At 42.6% G+C, this 18,900-nt stretch overlaps 1 protein-coding gene and 1 pseudogene across 3 annotated transcripts in view; both read left to right on the top strand.

Annotated features, from left to right (window-relative positions):
- The window catches only part of STOX1 (storkhead box 1), a 60,986-nt gene that overhangs the window by 24,407 nt on the left and 17,679 nt on the right, over positions 1 to 18,900 (top strand). The gene's annotated exons all lie outside the window — the stretch shown is intronic.
- LOC150010193 (L-lactate dehydrogenase A chain pseudogene) lies at positions 10,137 to 11,688 on the top strand (annotated as a pseudogene).

Genomic DNA, 18,900 nt, shown 5'->3' on the forward strand with positions numbered 1-18,900 from the left:
ATTTCTAATATAATCGTCCTCCAATTGTGTCAGTGAAAAGTTATTAAATTTATATATCTTTTAATTAGAGCATTGTTGGCTTTTAATATTCATCTTTATTAATTTAATCTGGAATGCACACATGAGGTATTTTGGATAGAGACAGATTATTCTTTCATCACTTTAAATATGTTATCACACTGCTTTCTGGCCTCTGTTATTTCTGGTGAGAAGTCAGCTGTTAATCTATTTGGAGCTTCTTTGTATGTATTGAGTTGTTTTTTTGTTGCTGCTTTAAAGATATTTGTGTGTGTGTGTGTGTGTGTGTGTGTGTCTTTGGCTTTCAGTGTTTTCATCCTCTGATGTGTGTGTGTAACATTCTCACACTTGGAAGTTCTTTGAGGTTTTTGGATGTATAGATTGTTTTTCAGCAACTTTGGGAAGATTTTACTAAAATTTCTTCAAATATTTTTTTTCTTCTCCTTTCCCTTTCTCCTGTCCTCCTGTTATTCCTCCCTACACACAGACTGGTGCACTTAAAGGAGTCTTGCATTTCTCTGAGGTTCTGTTTTTCTTCATTCTATTTTCTTTTTGCTCTTTGGATTGCTTATATAATCTCTGTTGACCTATCTTCAGGCTCATTGATTCTCCTGACAGTTCAAATCTAATGTTGAACCCCTCTAATGAATTTTTAATTTTGGTTATTGTACTTTTCAACTCCAGAATTTTTATTTTTAAAAAAATAATTTCTCTTTATTGATATTCTCTGTTTGGTGAGAGACTGTATTCATACTTTTCTGTGCTTTTGAAAGAATGGTTTTCTTAAGTTCTTAGAACATATAATGGCTATGTTGAAGTCTTTAAATCTGATATCTGGTCCCTCTCACAGGCAATTTCTGCTTTCTGCTTTTCTCCCTGCATATGTGTCACGGGTTCCAGGTTCTTTGCATGTCTTGTGATGTTGAAAAGTGGACCTTTCAGGTGATATATATTATAGCAACTCTGCATGCAGATTTCTCTTTCCCTTTTCTGGGACTTGTATTTGTTTGCTTTTGTAACTTGACTAGGCTACTGTAGCAAAGTCTATTTCCCCAGCAGCATGAAGCCTTTGGTGTTTGTCTTCAGAGAATGCAGCCTAGGTCTTCACACAGTCACCCTGGGATGATAGTGGTTTTTAGCAGGGCTCTCTTTGACTCTTTGTTAAAACATCTGCTTCATTTGGTATTATACCACTCCTCTGAGGTTCTAATAATTACTAGCTGATTGCGCTATTGTTTTTAACAGTGCTCTCTCTGGGCCAGAATTGCTCAGCAGTCTGATTCAATGAAATTCTGGCAGGGATCATTTCTGAGGTCAGCCTTTGAGGTTTTATCTGACCCCAGGAGTGTTCTCCTTAGCAGTCTCCTTTTCTGGTTCTCTCTGGTGCACACACTGGTCTATAGTTTACCTCATTGTTCCTAAGAGGAGGTAGTTTTTTAGAAGTACTCTTAGGCTTGAACTTTCCTGCACACTTTTTCAAATAGTCAGTTCCTTTGGGGAGTGTTTTATTTATTTATAAAGATTTTATTTATTTTCAGAGAGAGGGGAAGGGAGGGGGAAAGAGAGGGAGAGAAGCATCAATGAATGAGAAATATCAATTGGTTGATTGGTTGCGTCTCACACTCACTCAGCTGGGGACCTGGCCCACAGCCAGGCATGTGTCCTGACTGGGAATCGAACTGGAGACCTTTCAGCTCACAGCTGCCACTCAGTCCACTGAGCCACACCAGTCAGGGCTGGGGAGTGTTTTAGAACTCTTTCTGATGGACTGCCTCTCCCCCTGGGCAAACTGGGCGACTGTTCTGGTGCTGGGCGCCATGGTAGCCTATATAGTCTTCTCAGCCTGCTCTACCAGGATGGAACCTATGCCCTATGAATGAGCTGAGGTGAAGGTGGTTGAGGTCCAGTATTCTTGGCCTGCTGCTCCTGGGGTAGAGCCAGGACTAGGTGGGTAGGGACTGGGTAGAGGAAGGGAACCCCCAATTTCTTGGCCATATTCTTCAGTAATTTAATGTAGCTTATTCATTTTGGAGTAGGAAGGATGGGAAATGCAACAGCCTGACTCTCCTAATGAGACATAGTAAACCTTGATCAGGAACTGAGAGAGAGGGAGCCCTGGAGTCTTGGCCATATTCACCTGGACTGGAGCTTTAATCAAACTGAGCTGGAGTTGGGGGAAAGGGCAGGGGATAAAGCATGTGGTGGCTCAGTTGCCATAGAGACATTGTCCTTAACAAGCGTTACTAGATTTTCTTTCTTTTTTTTTCAGGGTCATTTTATTTTTGCATATTTTTAATTTATTTTTTATTGTATTTTTTTCCATTGCTATTTATCCCCCCTTACACCCTCCTCCCTCCCGCAATCACCACACTGTTGTCCCTGCCCATGAGTCCTTTTTCCTTTTTTCTTGATCGCTCCACCCCCTAACCTACCCCCCTGCCTTAGCTGTCATCCTGCTCTCTATCTATGAGTTTGTCTCTATTTTGCTTGTTAGTTCAGTTTGTTCATTAGATTCCACATATGGGTGAAACTATATGGTATTTGTCTTTCTCTGACTGGCTTATGTCACTAGATTTTCTTGAATAAATGTTTCCTCATTTGGTGTATGCCCTTAGAACAATTTCCAGAGACTTTGAGTGGTGGTTTTTTTAATAGTATCCACCAACTTTGTTTTGGTAGGAGGTGGTCCATGGAGTCCCTCACACTAACCAGATTAATTATTACTTCTGTAACAACTACATCAGTCCTGAGGGGACGCCATGAGAAGCAACTGGAAAAACCTCCCACACAAAATGGTGGAATATTCCATAGGCATGCAATTGAGAACAATTGATTTTCTCTGCTTATACACAGGAGAAAGGCAATAGCCTCCCCTTCTTCAGAAAGGAGAAAAACCTTTGCTACTTAGAGTCAAGATAGAAAGCATTCTGGCTTCTCTAACCTTTTGCAATGTAAACACATCTCTCCAGGGGTCAGATAAGCTTCAGCTTTTTGACCTAGCCATGTACCCAAGGTCCTGGGCCTCATTTTCCCTTGAAATATAAACACATACCTCCTGAGTTAGGTAAATCTATCTGGAGTGCTCTATTTATACAGTTGCAAATTACTTTTCCAAGACTTGCTCTTAACCCAGGATCCCAAGTTTTCAACAAATTTATTTAGAAAACTCCAAACACAGAACTATTTTTTCTCTACCCCATGATTCCGCCTCTCACGTTTCTCCTTAGTTGTCTACTGGTAAAATTTTCCATAATATGCCACTCCATTGTCATTTTGTTTTAATCTGACCAGAAGGAGCTAGAACAAAATCCACTGGGTTTGTTTTAAGCACCCAGCTATTGCCAGCAATACTCTAAGGACAGGATGAGGTCAATCCCACTGTATCAGTCTTAGTATTGGCCTTCAAGGCTCCTCCTCGTTTTAATCAGTTGAACAAATTTTATTTACCATAAAGGTCTACCTTAGAATGCCTAGTGGCTTCCTCAGGTTTCTGTATTAACCTGACCTACATGGCCCGAAGCATATACTCAGGCCCAGCTGGATATGTTAATACTTTGCACAGACTTTGCCATGGCCTGCAAGAAAGAAATCTATGGAAAATTCTGTCGTATATTTTGTCTGAGTAAGTTGAGGCTAACTTGAATGCCTTTGAGCCTGAGCTAAAGTGAGAAATAAATTTCTTCCTGCATTTCTAATGGAATAACTCACATTGTAGATAAGCTGCTCACAGAGTTCATGTCTGAGGGCAACTTGGCCTACGTGGGATGTTTCCTTAAACACTTGCAAGTTTCTTATAATACCTCTAGGTGTAAACCAGTGTTTTCACCATAGTTAAGTTCATGCCTGCCTTTCATAAACACAGCCCCAAAAGCCACATGTGGACCCCCCCCCCAGAACAAAGTTTACAATTGTTGGGGCCCCCAAGTGGGTCTATACATCATTTAGGCAGCAAAAATGGGTAGAATCCCTAATGTGACCTCCCACCTCCCACCAGTTAATAAGTTTGGGCGCTTCCTACCTCAGCCTAAGTAACGCAGGTCACTGCAGTTCTTGTTTTCAGAGGGACTGCCTGCAGGCAGTTTCAAGCAGTCCTACTTACTTAGGACACCAGCTCATCTTTTTCCAAGGTTTGGACAACACCTGGAGGTGGTCTGCGTGGAAAAATGCAGGAGCTTGGACCATCCCCTCCGGCCTGTGGTCAGCTGTCAGGCAGCAAGAGTGTGCTCAGAGCTCAGTTTGAATTCAAAGTGCTCACAGCATCAGGGAAGGCAATTAGGAACTCGGCACAGGACAACAGGTGGAGAGAGCAGCATGCGAGGCCCTCCTTTTCCCAGGAGGGCTCCAGGAGCAGACGCTAATGAACAGAGTCTCTGCAGTCTAACGTTTTCTCTTCCCTGGTGCTTTGCTTTTTGCTTTTCTTTCGTTGTTAAACAATCAGTGTGTCTCACTGCTATGACTTCTCAGGTTTTTTCCATCACCCTCTCCTCTCACCCAGATCTTTCTTACCCAGGTCTTTCTTCCAGAAGGGTTGGGTGCAAGGGAGACAGAAAACCTCTTCTCAGAATATTTCCCACACAATTCAGACAGACTTAATTAAATCTAAATCTCCTAAAACCCCTTCCTGGCAAGCTGATCTAGGATTCTTGTTAGGGGAGGGAGAGAAAGATACATCATCATGTTTAGGAGAATGGCCAGGGCAGAATTCTGAAGTTCTGCTGACAGAGCAGGACAACCACATGTTTTCAGCTTAACAAAGCTGAAAACCCCAACAGGCACGAGTGAGCCTGGCCCCCCAGCGATGGAGGGAAACTTTGTGAACCTAGGACTCCCTCTGATTTTCCCTAACGCCAGCCAGCGGCTTCTTCCTGCTTGTGGCAGCAGAAGGGAATAGCTGCCCCTTTCTCATGCAAACCTAAACTGCTGCCTGGCTAACAGGGCCTTTCTTGCAAGGACTTTTTTTTAAAAAGCTCCTCTCCGAATCTATTTGTATCTGTCAGTTGTAGAGTTGAGTTGACCCATTCTGCACATAGGCACATCTGATTTCCACAAGAGCCCATTAGCAAGCTTCAAAGGTTGCTTTTCCAAAAGGCACATGTTTCGTAACCGTGGCTGGAAACGACCTCCCTTCTAGTGTTCTCGTGGCACCCTGCTTTCCTACGACAAACATCACAGCAAGAATTCTGCACTTGTTCTGTCTCCCACACCTAGAGGCCGAGAAGATTTCAGACTTCCAATCTGATGGCAAGAAGCCAACAGTTTTCTCCTCTTTGCCAGAACCTCAGGGTTAAGAAGCATCTGTTTTGCCCACAGGTGGCAAAAAACAAGGGAGTCCCACCCACACTTTTCTTTGTAGCTTTTCCTGATCAAGACAACCATCTCTAGCCCTGGCTGGTGTGGCTCAGTGGATTGAGCGCCAGCCTGCAAACTGAAGGGTTGCAGGTTTGATTCCCTGCCGAGGCACATGTCTGTGGTGTGGGCCTGGTCTTCAGTTGGGGGGCATGTGAGAGACAACGGATTCGATGTATCTCTCACACATTGATGTTTTTCTCTCTCTCTCCTTCTTCCTTCCCGTCTCTCTTAAAAAAAAATAAATAAATAAATAAAGAACTGTCTCCAGAACTTAAGATAAGCATGTAACATTCAGATTAGTTTCTGCCATAAATTCTGATGTAATAGCACAGAAAACAATGCAAAGTCATTTAAAAACTTTTTTCCCCACTGCAGAGTTTTGCATGAACTCCTAGTAGCTCAGGTTAGCCTTTACAGGGATAAAAATCACAGCCGCAGGAGAAGCTGTAGCCGTTTCCTCCCCTGTGGCGAGTGCATCAGTGAGGCACAGTGCAGGCAGCAGGGTGGCATTTTGAACAGCCCTCTCCTTTCCCCGTCCATCCCTGGCCTCTGTGAGAAGGCCCCAGCACTCTTTCTGCTCACTCACGGAAGTTTCACTCTGCCTTCCGTGGCATATCCATCTACGCCAGGCCCCCTCTAGTATCCGACAGGGTGATCAACATTAAAAATCTCCCACCTAATCCCTGTTTCCACCTGTGTAATGGGACTAGTGGTGTGTTTCTTGAAACAGGAAGACCAGCTCGGGTAGAAAGGGAGCTAAGGGTCAGAGGGGAGCAGAGAAGTGCCCCAATGTAGCCAGCTAGACACTGCCCTGAGGCCTCAAGCAGTTTAGCTCTGCAATCCTCATAGACTTACTCTGGCTGAAGGAACTGATTAACGCTCTCTCCTCTCACCTGTAGGAGAGAGCAACATAAGCTTCTCTTGTCCCACCTTCATCCCATCTGTAAGAGTTTCTAGGAGGAGATAAGAGAGCAAAATCCAAAAGTGCCAACCCTTTCAACAGTTCTGCTGCTGGTTCCCATGGGTGTACTTCAAATCCTGCTAACCAGCCTCAGGGCTCTCATCTATCTCTCCTAGTAAAGGATGTGACAAATGGGATCCCATCATCCTTGCTGCCATAACTTTTGGGCTCCATTTATATTATTTTTTACATAGTTTAGTTGTAAATTAACTTAGCTGAGGATCAGAAGATTTCAGCCTCACCCAAGGACACATTCATTGATTTTTAGAGACGGGGGAGAGAGAGAGAGACAGAGAGACAGAGACAGAGAAACATCAATGTGAGAGAGAAACATTGGTTGCCTCCTGTATACAACTTGGCCTGGATCAAACCCACAACCTAGGCATGTGCCCAGACCAGGAATCGAACCCACAACCTTTAGGTATATGGACGCTTCACTCAACTGAGCCACAATGGCCAGAGTAAGATTCAGCAACATTTACCAGAAAGCCCCAACTCTTCAAAGCCAAACATTCTGTTTCTCTTGTTAACAGTTTGCTCCATTGGGCCACATTGGAAGCAAAATGGATGCGTGACTTTCTTAACCCAGCAGTCTGTCTTGCTCCAGGCAATTCTGCTTTTTGTCTTTACTTTCCTACATCTGAGTTGAGGCATCATGACTGGGCTGCCAGGCGTACAGCCTGAAGTGGCAGTGGGAAGGTGGGGTGGCTTGGGCAGGAGGGTTGGTGAAGTAAGCAGGAGTACCAGCTATGCAACACTTGGGAGCGGGGATATTACATGAAAAATGGAGAATGTCAGTCTTAGACTAATTTAAAAAAAGAGGGTATTAGGGAAGAAATAAGCCAGGAAACAAGTGTACAGTAGTCCCTCTCTATATCGCAGTTCACTTATCACAGTCTCACTGTATCGCGGGATTTTAAAAAATATTATATTTAATTATTTATCGCGGATTTTTCGCTGTATCGCGGGATTTTGCGGTACTGTATACGTATGTTGTTAAAGTTACGTAGGTTTAAGAGTGTAGAATATGTTTAAGAACATAAGCAGTGTTTATAAAAGTGTGGAAAAGGTTAATAAGGGAGTGGGAAAGGTTAATAAGGGACTGGGAATGGTTTATAAGTGTGTGGGAAGCGTTTATAAAGCCTTAAAATATATATAAATACTAAAATAAATGTAAGGTTCCTACTTCGTGGATTTTCACCTATCGTGGGGGGGTCTAGAACGTAATAACCACAATAAGTGAGGGAATACTGTATTTGGAAGATATGTTGGGAGCACCTTCTCTGGGTTGAAACCCACGAGAGTGAGGAACAGAATATTTGCTTTTGTTTTGCGTGGGATTGGGGAGCCATATATCTGTGTGAAAGCCAGAGAGAGAGGTCAGATGACCTCTGCAGATGGACCCTGGTGGTTTCTGCCTGGACACACAACATGATGGGCATAAACCCACACACTTTCTACCACCATGTAATCTGAGAAAACGTCTGGCTGCTTTGGGTCAACGTTACAGTGATGGATGGCTTAGGCTGAAGTAAGTAGGTGGTCGGCTCCTAGAAGCAGTGATCAGATGACCCTCATGTGTAGAAACCAGAGCCATTGATATTAAGCAAGACCTACAGCTTTTTAAAAGATTTCTCAGGGTGGAGAACTTTGTATTTCATTTCTAAGGCAATGACCTTGTGAAAATTTGCTGAAGTCCTGCTGAGGCACAGTCACATCTGCCCAGATTTAACATGAAGCCTTCTGTGCTGAAGAAAAGGGAATTCACAATCTTAAAATTGAAAAGTTTGTCTTTAAAGTTTCTAACAGCCTAGAAATACTTCTCAGTAAAACTACACTTACGTGAATTGTATCCCTAGAGTGGCTTTTATCTTTTAAAAGTTAATATTTCAGGAGGCCAAAAGAGTCTGTAATCAACTTGAAAGCAGCTGGAGCATAGCAGACCGTCTGGGAGAAGTGAAAGGGACCATTGATGCAGAAACTCAGCGATGCTTTCCAGATTGGTGCAAGAGCAGTTCAGGGTGGGAGGCAGGATGGCTGACTGGGCCAAGCAGCATTGCTGAGGGGGCACCTCTGGGCATGGATTCTGGGGAGGACCCTGTTCATTATTCTGGGCCCCCAACCCCCACCTTCATCAGTAGGAGAGGAGCAGGCAAGGCTGCAGTTTTGGTGATGCTTCTGGTTAAGTATGTATGTATGTATGTGTATGTATGGTCTGGGGTAAAAGTGTGTTGATCTCATGATGTAATAAAGTAGAGCTTTCTCCCAGCTTCTGTCACTACGGAACCCTCCTGTTGTTGGCACAGGAGGCCACTGCTGGGCTCACTCCACCACCACACAGACCCAGCCATGGAGACCTGGGGCCTGGGTGGATCCAGGCTCTTTCAGGACCAAACACTCCTTCCTTCAACAAATGGCAGGAGGGATTCCCTGCCCCTGAAATATAAGTGGGGTTATTCATTATTTGTCTCTTTAAATCCCGAGTTAATCTTACATTGATGTTAACAGTGATATTGACTTTTGGCTCCATTTCACAGGACTTCCTTTCAGGAGAGATCGAAAGGCATCCCGTTCTCAGGGCTGTAACTGTAGATTCCCATTCTGAGCATGGGCTGTACAGCTGTGACAGTTCTTATCTTCCCCTCTGGTTTCTACATGCAATAAGAAAGGGCTGCCTACTGGAGCCCTTTTAGTACAAATTTTCCCCAGCAGTTAAAAATAAGCAAAACTGGCTAAAGCTTCTTTCTGCATCTCCTTCTTCTCAAGGCATGTCTCAGACTTGACATGGTCAAGCAGCAGCAGCCCTGACATCTTTTCTGTAATTACTCGTCAGTATGTCATTCCAGCTTCACAGCAGTTAAGGTGCTAGACTAAAAGCATTGGCTGGTATAAAATCCAGAAGCTTTAATCAAGGCTTTATGAAGACAAAGATTTTGCTAACGGCAGAAAATATGAGGAGGAAGTAAATGTCAGATGTCTCTGCCTAAGTATTTTGGTTAGAGATGTGTTTTACTGCGGCATGAACAAATGGGGGTTAGATTGGTCTCATGACAAGTTTGAAGGTAGTGAGCCTGGGGCCAGCACAGCAGATCAACTAGGCTTCCGGACACCTGGGCTCGCTCTTTTTCTGCTTTGCCTTCCTTAGTGGGTGGTTTTTTTCACATCGTGTTTGTCACTTCACAGTCACAAGATGATTGCATCCTCTTCAAGATCCAGGCTGGAAGAGAGGATCAAGAATGTAAGGGTAAAAGATAAAGGAAGGGCCTTTTCCTTGAGAGGCCTCTCCTGGCAGGGCCAGCCAGATGCCTTAATCTCATTGACCATGGTGATTCCACTAGTTTCAGCTGAGGCTGGGCCCTGGCTGGTGTGGCTTTTTTTTTTTTTTTCAGTGGATTGAGCACCCCTGCCTGTGAACCAAAGGGTCACTGGTTCAGTGTCCCCAGTTGGGGGCATGTGAGAAGCAACCAATTGATATTTTTCTCCCTCTCTCCCTCTCTTTCTCCCTCCCTTTCCCTCTCTCTAAAAAGAAATAAAATATTTTTAAAAAAATTTTAGAAAAAGAAGTTTTTTTTTTTTTTTTTAAGTGAGGCTGGGAAGTCCGGTAACTTGCTCTCCTGCATCCACACTAGAGGAAGGCAAGGAAAAAAATTATTGGGAACACATGTTGAAAGTGCCAATCCTAAAATATCTGCCACAAGGGTAACAATAAGATGTCACCAAATAGGGTAGTACCCGCACTGCTGCTGCCAAGTCCGGAACCATCTCTGCGCGCCACTGACGCCATCCCGCCGTGCACACCCGATTCCTTTTGGTTCTAAGTCCAATATGGCAACTCTCAAGGATCAGCTGATTGTGAATCTTCTTAAGGAAGAACAAACCCCCCAGAATAAGATTACAGTCGTTGGGGTTGGTGCTGTTGGCATGGCCTGTGCCATCAGTATCTTAATGAAGGACTTGGCAGATGAACTTGCTCTTGTTGATGTCATGGAAGACAAATTAAAGGGAGAGATGATGGATCTCCAATATGGCAGCCTTCTCCTTAGAACACCAAAAATTGTCTCTGGCAAAGACTATACTGTAACTGCAGATTCCAAGCTGGTTATTGTCACAGCTGGGGCACGTCAACAAGAGGGAGAAAGCCGTCTGAATTTGGTCCAGCGTAACGTGAACATCTTTAAATTCATCATTCCTAATGTTGTAAAATACAGTCCCAACTGCAAATTGCTCATCGTTTCCAATCCAGTGGATATCTTGACCTATGTGGCTTGGAAGATAAGCGGCTTTCCCAAAAACCGTGTTATTGGAAGTGGTTGCAACCTGGATTCAGCCCGGTTCCGTTACCTAATGGAGGAAAGGCTGGAAGTTCACCCATTAAGCTGTCACGGGTGGGTCCTTGGGGAGCATGGAGACTCTAGTGTGCCTGTGTGGAGTGGCGTGAATGTTGCCGGTGTTGCCCTAAAGACTCTGCACCCTGATTTAGGCACTGATGCAGATAAGGAACAGTGGAAACAAGTTCACAAACAGGTGGTTGACAGTGCTTATGAGGTGATCAAACTGAAAGGCTACACATCCTGGGCCATTGGACTATCTGTGGCAGATTTGGCAGAAAGTATAATGAAGAATCTTAGGCGGGTGCATCCAATTTCCACAATGATCAAGGGTTTCTATGGAATAAAAGAAGATGTCTTCCTTAGTGTTCCTTGCATCTTGGGGCAGAATGGAATCTCAGATGTTGTGAAGGTGACTCTGACATCTGAGGAAGAGGCCCGTTTGAAGAAGAGTGCAGATACCCTTTGGGGGATCCAGAAGGAGCTGCAGTTTTAAAGTCTTCTAATGTCGTACCACCTCACTGACTGGGCTACAACAGGATTTTAGTTGGTGATTGTGCATATTGTCCCTTTTATCTGATCTGTGATTAAAAACATCAATTTCCTAAAGATAGAAGATAGAAATGATAATGGTCCATAAAACCCTGCATCTGTATCCTGATGCTGGAAGGTATTTATCTTGTGTAGCCCTAACCTGTTTAGTGTGAAATTGTTCCACCTCCTCAAAGGCACCACTGCCAGTGTTGCACACACTACAGTTGCCCTTCAAACGGGGTGTGTATTCACTCTGTGCTATATAACTTGTGGTTCCTTTACCCAATGTGCCTAGTCCAGCTTTTTTTCTCCAGTCAATCCCATCCTGGGATCCAATGTATAAATCTAATATTGCATGTCTTGTGCATAACTGTTCTCAAGGATCTTATTTTGTGTACCATATGAATCAGACTAGTGTACATTGCCATATAATGTAAAATGAAAAGTCTACATATAAATAATGCAACCAACGATCCAAGTGTCATACCAACTAAAACACCAAGTAAACCTTGAACAGTGAAAAAAAAAAAAAGATGTTACCAAAAAGAACAAAGCAGGACTAGCTGTAAGCTTTACCAACATAAATTGTCATTTTCCAGGTTTTCTCCAGATCATGGTCAGGACTGGTTTCTGGTCAATTAGGCTGTGGGAGTTGGGAAAAGTCAGAATTGGCTAAGAAATCCATCCATGTGCAGGACCACTGCCTTACAAGAAAAATAATGACATGGAGCAAGGGATGGTCGAGTTTCATATCCATATTTTGAGAAGAAAGCTAAAGAGTTCCAATATTGATAGAAAAACTATGTGTCAAATCTTATCCCAGGTACTTTTGGTGATGTTTTCCCACAATAACGTTTTGGCTAGATACTGTTAATCATATTGAAAAGTTATGGTCACATAACAAAAGTTATGGGCACACAGTCTGGAAGTAGAAGTGGATGATTTGGGTCCAGGTCTGCCTGACCAATTCCAGGGCTCCCTCTGTTATCCTGTGCCTAGGTACCCCAGGGCCCCAGAGGGACAGACCTGACTCTTCTTCCTTATGAAAGTCCTCCCCAGACATCCACACTCTTCTGAAAATGGCATTCAGCAGAGGGACCCAGGAACACTGAGTCCCAGTCTTACCAATTATAACTCTCATGTTTGGTTACGATTGCCTCACACCACTGCTCTTCCACTAGAATTGGAGCCCCTTGAGGGCAAAGACTGTCCTGTGTCCCCAGTAACTGGCATATGGTAGGTACTCAATAAATATTTGCTGGATAAGGGAAGGATTGTTCTCTTACTGTCAGTGTGTGTGTGTACGTGTGTGTACGTGTGTGTGTGTTGTTGATTTTAGAGAGAGGGAGAAGCATAGATTTCTTGCTCCATTTATTTATGCATTCATTTTGATTCTTGTATGTGCCCTAACTGGGAATCAAACCCACAACCTTGACTTATCGGAATGATGCTCTACACAATTTATCCGTGTTTTCTTAGTACCTAATGCTACACTATAGTAGTCACTTGTTAAGTTTTTCTTAATTGATCCATGTAGGAAGGAGAATATATCTATATTTGATGGACTCAGAGAATAATTCATGGGAGAGCCTGTCAGCATTTGAGCCACTCATCATGAGAGAGTTTTTAAACACTTTGGTGTGGGGAAGAGTGATCTAGGAGGAGGAAATAAGGACATGGCTGCTGAGATGAGAAAGTACAGATTATGGGGGGGGAGCAGTTAAAATGGACAGAAATCACAGCAGTTATAGGTATTGCAGAAAAGGGATTGTTGCCAAATATAACTGGAAAACATTGGGGTAAACTAGGTTGTCCATTACAGTTCTCAGAGCCTTTAACAATGCCCCTGTGACTCCAAGCAGTATTTCTCAAAGATGTGATCTTGGGACCTCTTTCTTGCAGAGCATTTCATAGAATAACTTTTCCACAGAACACATTTTAGGAAATGCTAATCTAGCTCAGTCCCACATTTATAGACAAGGAATCTGGGACCCAGAGAGGTGACTTACTCAGAGCCACATAGCTCTGGATTAGAACTCCTATCAGATTACTTGATCTCCAGTGTAATGCTCATTTGTAATGTAAGACTATGTGTATATAAAGGACAGCTTCTTCACTGCAGGAAACTTTTATTTATCTTTATTCAAATAACAGCCTTGGGCTAAAATTTCCCCCCAGTTTTATACACTGTTTTTTTTTTGTTTTGTTTTGTTTTATTTATTTATTTATTTATTTATTTATTTTGGTCATTTTTACTTTGATTAGCATTGATTTTTATGCTAAATTTACTTCTGGGTCCTAAGATTTATTTTTCTTCTTAGATATCTTTTTCTCCTGTACAACCTCTTCTGGTTTAGGAACAACCTGCTCTTTTTCAGGAAGGACCCTCTCAGTGGGGCAGGAAGAGCTCGTGTGTGGGTGAAGCCGCCCACGGGCTCTGTAAATTCTGGGCTGCACCTGGGGAGCTTTGTTACCTGGATGTGCTCAATGACCAGGAATCTGCATCTAAACCCTTAAGTTCAGCATTACTCTCTGCATTTTTAAGCATGTGCAGCAAAAACTCCGCACTCTTGTTGAGCCACCCACCCTTTGTCCAGTCCCCCTGTTTGGCCTGGGCACACCTATCAACTCCATTGTAAGGATGGAATGGCACACACTGCTTCTGTAAAGTGACATTTTTCATATACTTGGCGGCTTTTTGGGTGTGCTACCCTTGATGGCCTGGGCAGTTTCACACATATTCTTAAAGTGAACAGGAAAATTTGAACATCTTGATTTGTGTGGTTTTGTGGGCTTTTTTTTTTTTTTTTTTTTTGGTTAGTTGAATAGTGAACCATTTTCAGAGGTCACCTCAGGCTGCTTATGGGAAGAGGTGTACAGTGGTATTTTATATCCACCACCATGGCTCTGAACAAAGGTGACTGCCACCGCCTGTGTGGCCTCCAGAATCTTGGAAAGAAGGTTCACCTTAAATCAGTCCCAGGCTTGCCTGGAGGGCAAAGAAAGGATGGTCTCCTGCACAGCCATTTCTAGGGAGACACTGCAGCAGTTTACAGTTTGTGCCTTTTTCCACAGCTACTCCTCGCCCCCAACCCTTATACCTAGTGTGGTAGGCAGAATGGCCCCCCAAAGATGTCCATATCTGAATCCCTGGAATATGTGAAATATTCCCTTAGGTGGCAAAAGGGACTTTTCAGATATAATTAGGTTATAGACTCTAGGGAGATTATCCTAGATTATCTGGGTAGCCCCAATCTCATCACATGAGCCCTTAAAAGCAGAGAACTTTCTCTGGCTGAAAGAAGAAGCAAAGCAACTAAGCAATAGGAAGAGCTAATCTGAGCATGAAGATGATGCCGTCTTTGAAGACTAAGAGGACAACATGACAAGAAATGCGTGTCGCCGCTTTAAGTTGCTGAGAAGAGGTTCCCCCCTGACAGCCATCAAAGGGACAGGGACCTCAGTCCTCTGTCCTATGACCACAAGGAACTAAATTCTGCTAGAAATCTGAATGAGCGTGGAAGCAGAGTCTTCCCCAGAGCCTCCGATTATAGCCCAGGCAATGAGACCCAGAGCAGAGGAGCCCACCAGATTTCTGACCTATGGACAGTGAGATAGTAAATTGGTGTTGTTTTAAGACGCCTCGTTTATAGTAATTTATTTTGACAGCCTTAGAAAACGAACACACTTGGGTAATATCCAAAATGGAAGCCTTGAAGGGAAGAGAAGTTAGAAAGCACACCCCCTTCCCCCCACGCCCCACCTCAGGGCTTTGAAACTGAATGAGTTTTAATGTTTTTAAAAAACCAAAGGGGTTGAGTCATTCACATCCATCCCTCTCAGTCTGTGGTCCCTCTATCTCTACCCAAAGTGAAAGTAGTGGCCATGGGGGAGGCTGCTAGAGGTTCAAAGGGCTCCCTGAGGTAGGACCACCCCTGTGTCTCTCCTGTGACAACCAAACTGTGGTGCCTCCAAGTCATAAGTGGCCCACGGGCTCTGCACCTCAACTGATAGTGGGTATTAATGAATATATCACTTGATGGTTATTAAAGAAGATAGTATTAAGGGCCCCTGCTGTTGAACAGCCCAGCCTTCTCAGGGAAGCTTTTAGCTTTTCAATAGAGGGCATTTCCCAGAGGGGGACCATTTGTCTAGAAGTCCAAAATAAACATCATCGTGCTTGAGAAAGAATTTCAGCTGCCATGGTAGATAAACCTACTACCCCCTTAGACTACAGCCAATTTCTGAGTCTTGGTACTCTTTTGTTTCTAAATGTGGAGGAAAGTGTTTGCATTCTTTTATTTTACTAAAATAAAAGGGCGGCAGGGATAGGGGCTTGGTTTTGCTGGCCTGAAATCTTTCTTTTTGTTCCCATTTTGTTTGATTTTTTGAACCTATTTAGAGTTATAACACAATAGGTCTAATTATTTAAAGCCATAGAAATTTTTGCACAGCATCTTATCTCTGATGAGATGCACATTGTTACAAAATACTTTCATTTTTTAAAAGGTCAGGATTAATTTTAATGTTAAAGAAATTTGGAAATTCTGTATTGGATAAAAGTACAGTTTAAAATCAGGGAAGCTTCTTGGATTACTTAGAACAAAACATCCTTTTTTATTAAACTCGAGTGTATCTGCAGGCTGTTTTATTCATGCTCTATTGTCATCTCTAATGCACATAGAAGATACCTTTCCCACAGTGTGATTCAATACAGGCGCCCAAAAAAGATGGTCTCAGATTTCATGTGTCCAGGTAATTAGCATAGTTTGAGTAGCTCAGTTTAACCGTTTGAAGGTCAATATTGCATGAATTTTTGGCAGACTGCCTAGCACAGAGTTCACAAACACATTTGTATAAACTAAATATTTTTATACTAGAGAAAAGTTTGTGTTTTGAATATGAAACAAGGCAAGTTAGGATTTGTTTTGCCTAGAATTTAATTTTATGACAAATTCATGTTTTAGTATGACACAAAAAAGTTCTGATGTGAATGTTTCCCAAATTTCCAAAGAACTTTGTTTTGCATATTTGGTAGTGCAGTCTCTTATGGACCTTAAAATCAAATGCAAGCATCCCCGATTAAAGTGTCAGAATTTCATTCCCATAAGGAGACCCTTTGGCAATTTGCTTAGATGCTTTAAAATATAAGATAAATGTAAATATAAGATAAAATGTAAATATTACCTTTCCCTAAAGGTAAAGATCTTTTTGTATTTAATTTAACTTTATTATTTTTTAAATTTCTTTTTTTTTATTATTGTTCTATTACAGTTGTCCCATTTTTTCCCCTCGTTGCTCTCTAAAGGTAACATTTTTGTGTAAAACTAATTTGTCCCTGAAATTTAACTAGAGTATCAGATATCAAAAGAAACACACTCAAAGAAAGATGGCGGCTACAGTGTGGAAAAGAACTCAGCTCAGTGATTCTGGCAGCTGTCCCTTCAGCGCTTTCCCCAGAGCCACGAACCCCAGTCTCTGCTCATACACCTCTAGTCTGCTCTGCCCTCTCTTTGCGGGAGCCCAGTAACCAGAATCTGGTGCAGCTCCCATGATGCCTCGCAGCCCAGGAAGTCCTTCCCCTTTTAAGGCAGTGGATGAGAGCAAGAAATTCTAAAATGCCAAAGTAATTAAATGACAAAAGGAGAATCTTTCAACAAATGATGCTGCAAAGAAGGACACTATTTGCACAAAAATAAACTCATCCTTTACCATTCAGTTTTTACAAAATTTTATTCAAATTTAATCATAGACTGAAATGTAAAACACAAAACTGACATCTTTATTGGTAATATACAAATTATTTGTGATAAGCTGGATACAAAAATATAACAACTATTTCTCTTATACTTTCTACTGTAACAAAACTACTATCGGAGGAACACTGGTCTGGAAATAGGTTCTTGCGATGTCAGGGGAAACGCAGGATTTGAATGATAGTGGCAAGATTTATTAGAGCACAAGAGTATAGCTGGATACGCCATGCCCGATGTCTCATCCATGATCAGGTGGTTTAGCTCCGTCTTACTGAAGAAGGAGTCCAGCTTCCAGAGCTGCAGGCCTGCACTTGTGCCCACCAGGCCCAGGAGGGCAGCGCCCAGAGCTGCAATGCCTTCACTGCCTCCCTCCCTCCCCCGAGGCTCCAGTAATCCAGCTCAGTCTCTGTTCCCCTGGCATCAAAATTCTTAGCTGTGTGATCTTAGCAAGTTACTTAACTTCTCAGTAAGTAACATTTCCTCATCTGTACATCTGCTGCCAAGGCTCAATGGCACCTGGGCAGTAAACTGCACTAAACCCTGGCCCCCATGGCTACCACCCCATATGGACCTTTGCTTAGCTTTAATTAATTACCTTGGGTTTGAGAAGGGGTAGGATTTCCTTCAAACTATCCAGTCTCTTTTCTGGTTTTTCCTGGGACTGTGCTAGTGCCCTCCCCTTAATCTAATCCTTTTTCTGGATCTTCTGGGGTTTTGTGCCCTTATCCTATCCAGTCTTTTCCCCAGATGTTCCTAGGGAAGTCTCCTCCCCTTTATGGGCACCATTTTGGCTCCTACTGCACATGGACTTAGTAAAGAAACTGCCACCTTCACTGTTTCTCCTCCTTCTTTAATCTGGGAGAACAGGCAGGTTGTTGTGATGGAAAAGCCAGTCTTTCCTGCCCTCCAGCTATTCCCTAGAGTGTCTGTGAAGCTGTCATTTCCCAACTTAATCAGGCTCAGCCTGTTTTCTCCCTTTTGTTAATACCTAACGAACTGCCTTACACTAACAAAACCTCATTCTTTTTTTTTCTTCATTTTTTAATTTATTGATTTCAGAGTGAGAGAGGAAGCGAAGGAGGGAATGAGAGAGGGAGGGAGAGAGAAAGAAACGTTGACTTATTGTTTCACTTATTTGTGCATTCATTGGTTTGTTCCTGTATGTGCCCTGACCAACGGTTGAACCCACAGCCTTGGTGTATCAGGCTGACACTTTAACTAACTGAGCTACCAGGCCAGAGCAAAACCTCATTCTTTTAATAACAGTTGCATAGCAACAGTGTGCCTGATACTGGAAAGAGCATGTGGAGGGGAAAAAAAAGTATCTTTGCTTATATGGAGTTTACAATTTAGGGAACTGTAACATTAATCAAACATTAATCAAATAATCAAAAAGTTAATTATAATAAATAAAGTAAATCTATTGAAATCTCATATTCATTTTCATTTGACTCACAATCTCAGGAATGTATCCCAAAGATACACTGACAATAACCAGAACTTCCACCTTCCATCTTACAGTTGAACCAGTACTCCAGAAGATAATAGTTATAAAACCTGTACATAAAAATATTTTAATTACTTGGGAGAACTATAGGGTGACTCAAACTAGCCAGATATTGGGTATCATACAGAGATTGTTCTCATTTGTTTTAAAGACTATTTATTTATTTTTAGAGATGGGGAAAGGGATGGAGAAAGGGAGAGAAACATCAATGTGAAAGAGAAACTGATCGGTTGCCTCTCATACATGCCCCAATTGGGAACCAAACTTGCAAACCAGGCATGTGCCCTGACTAGGAATCGAACCGGTGGCTTCTCACTTTGTGGAACAACGCCCAACCCACTGAGCCACACCAGTCTCGTTATTTTTTATACCTCCACAGCACACCACTGTGTTTGCCATTGCTCAATTCACCAGCCGCCTCTTTATAAACAAATGTTTTATTTTTCC

This window comes from Furipterus horrens, unplaced genomic scaffold, assembly GCF_987537825.1.
Source record: "Furipterus horrens unplaced genomic scaffold, mFurHor1.1.pri manual_scaffold_5, whole genome shotgun sequence".
Lineage (NCBI taxonomy): Eukaryota > Metazoa > Chordata > Mammalia > Chiroptera > Furipteridae > Furipterus > Furipterus horrens.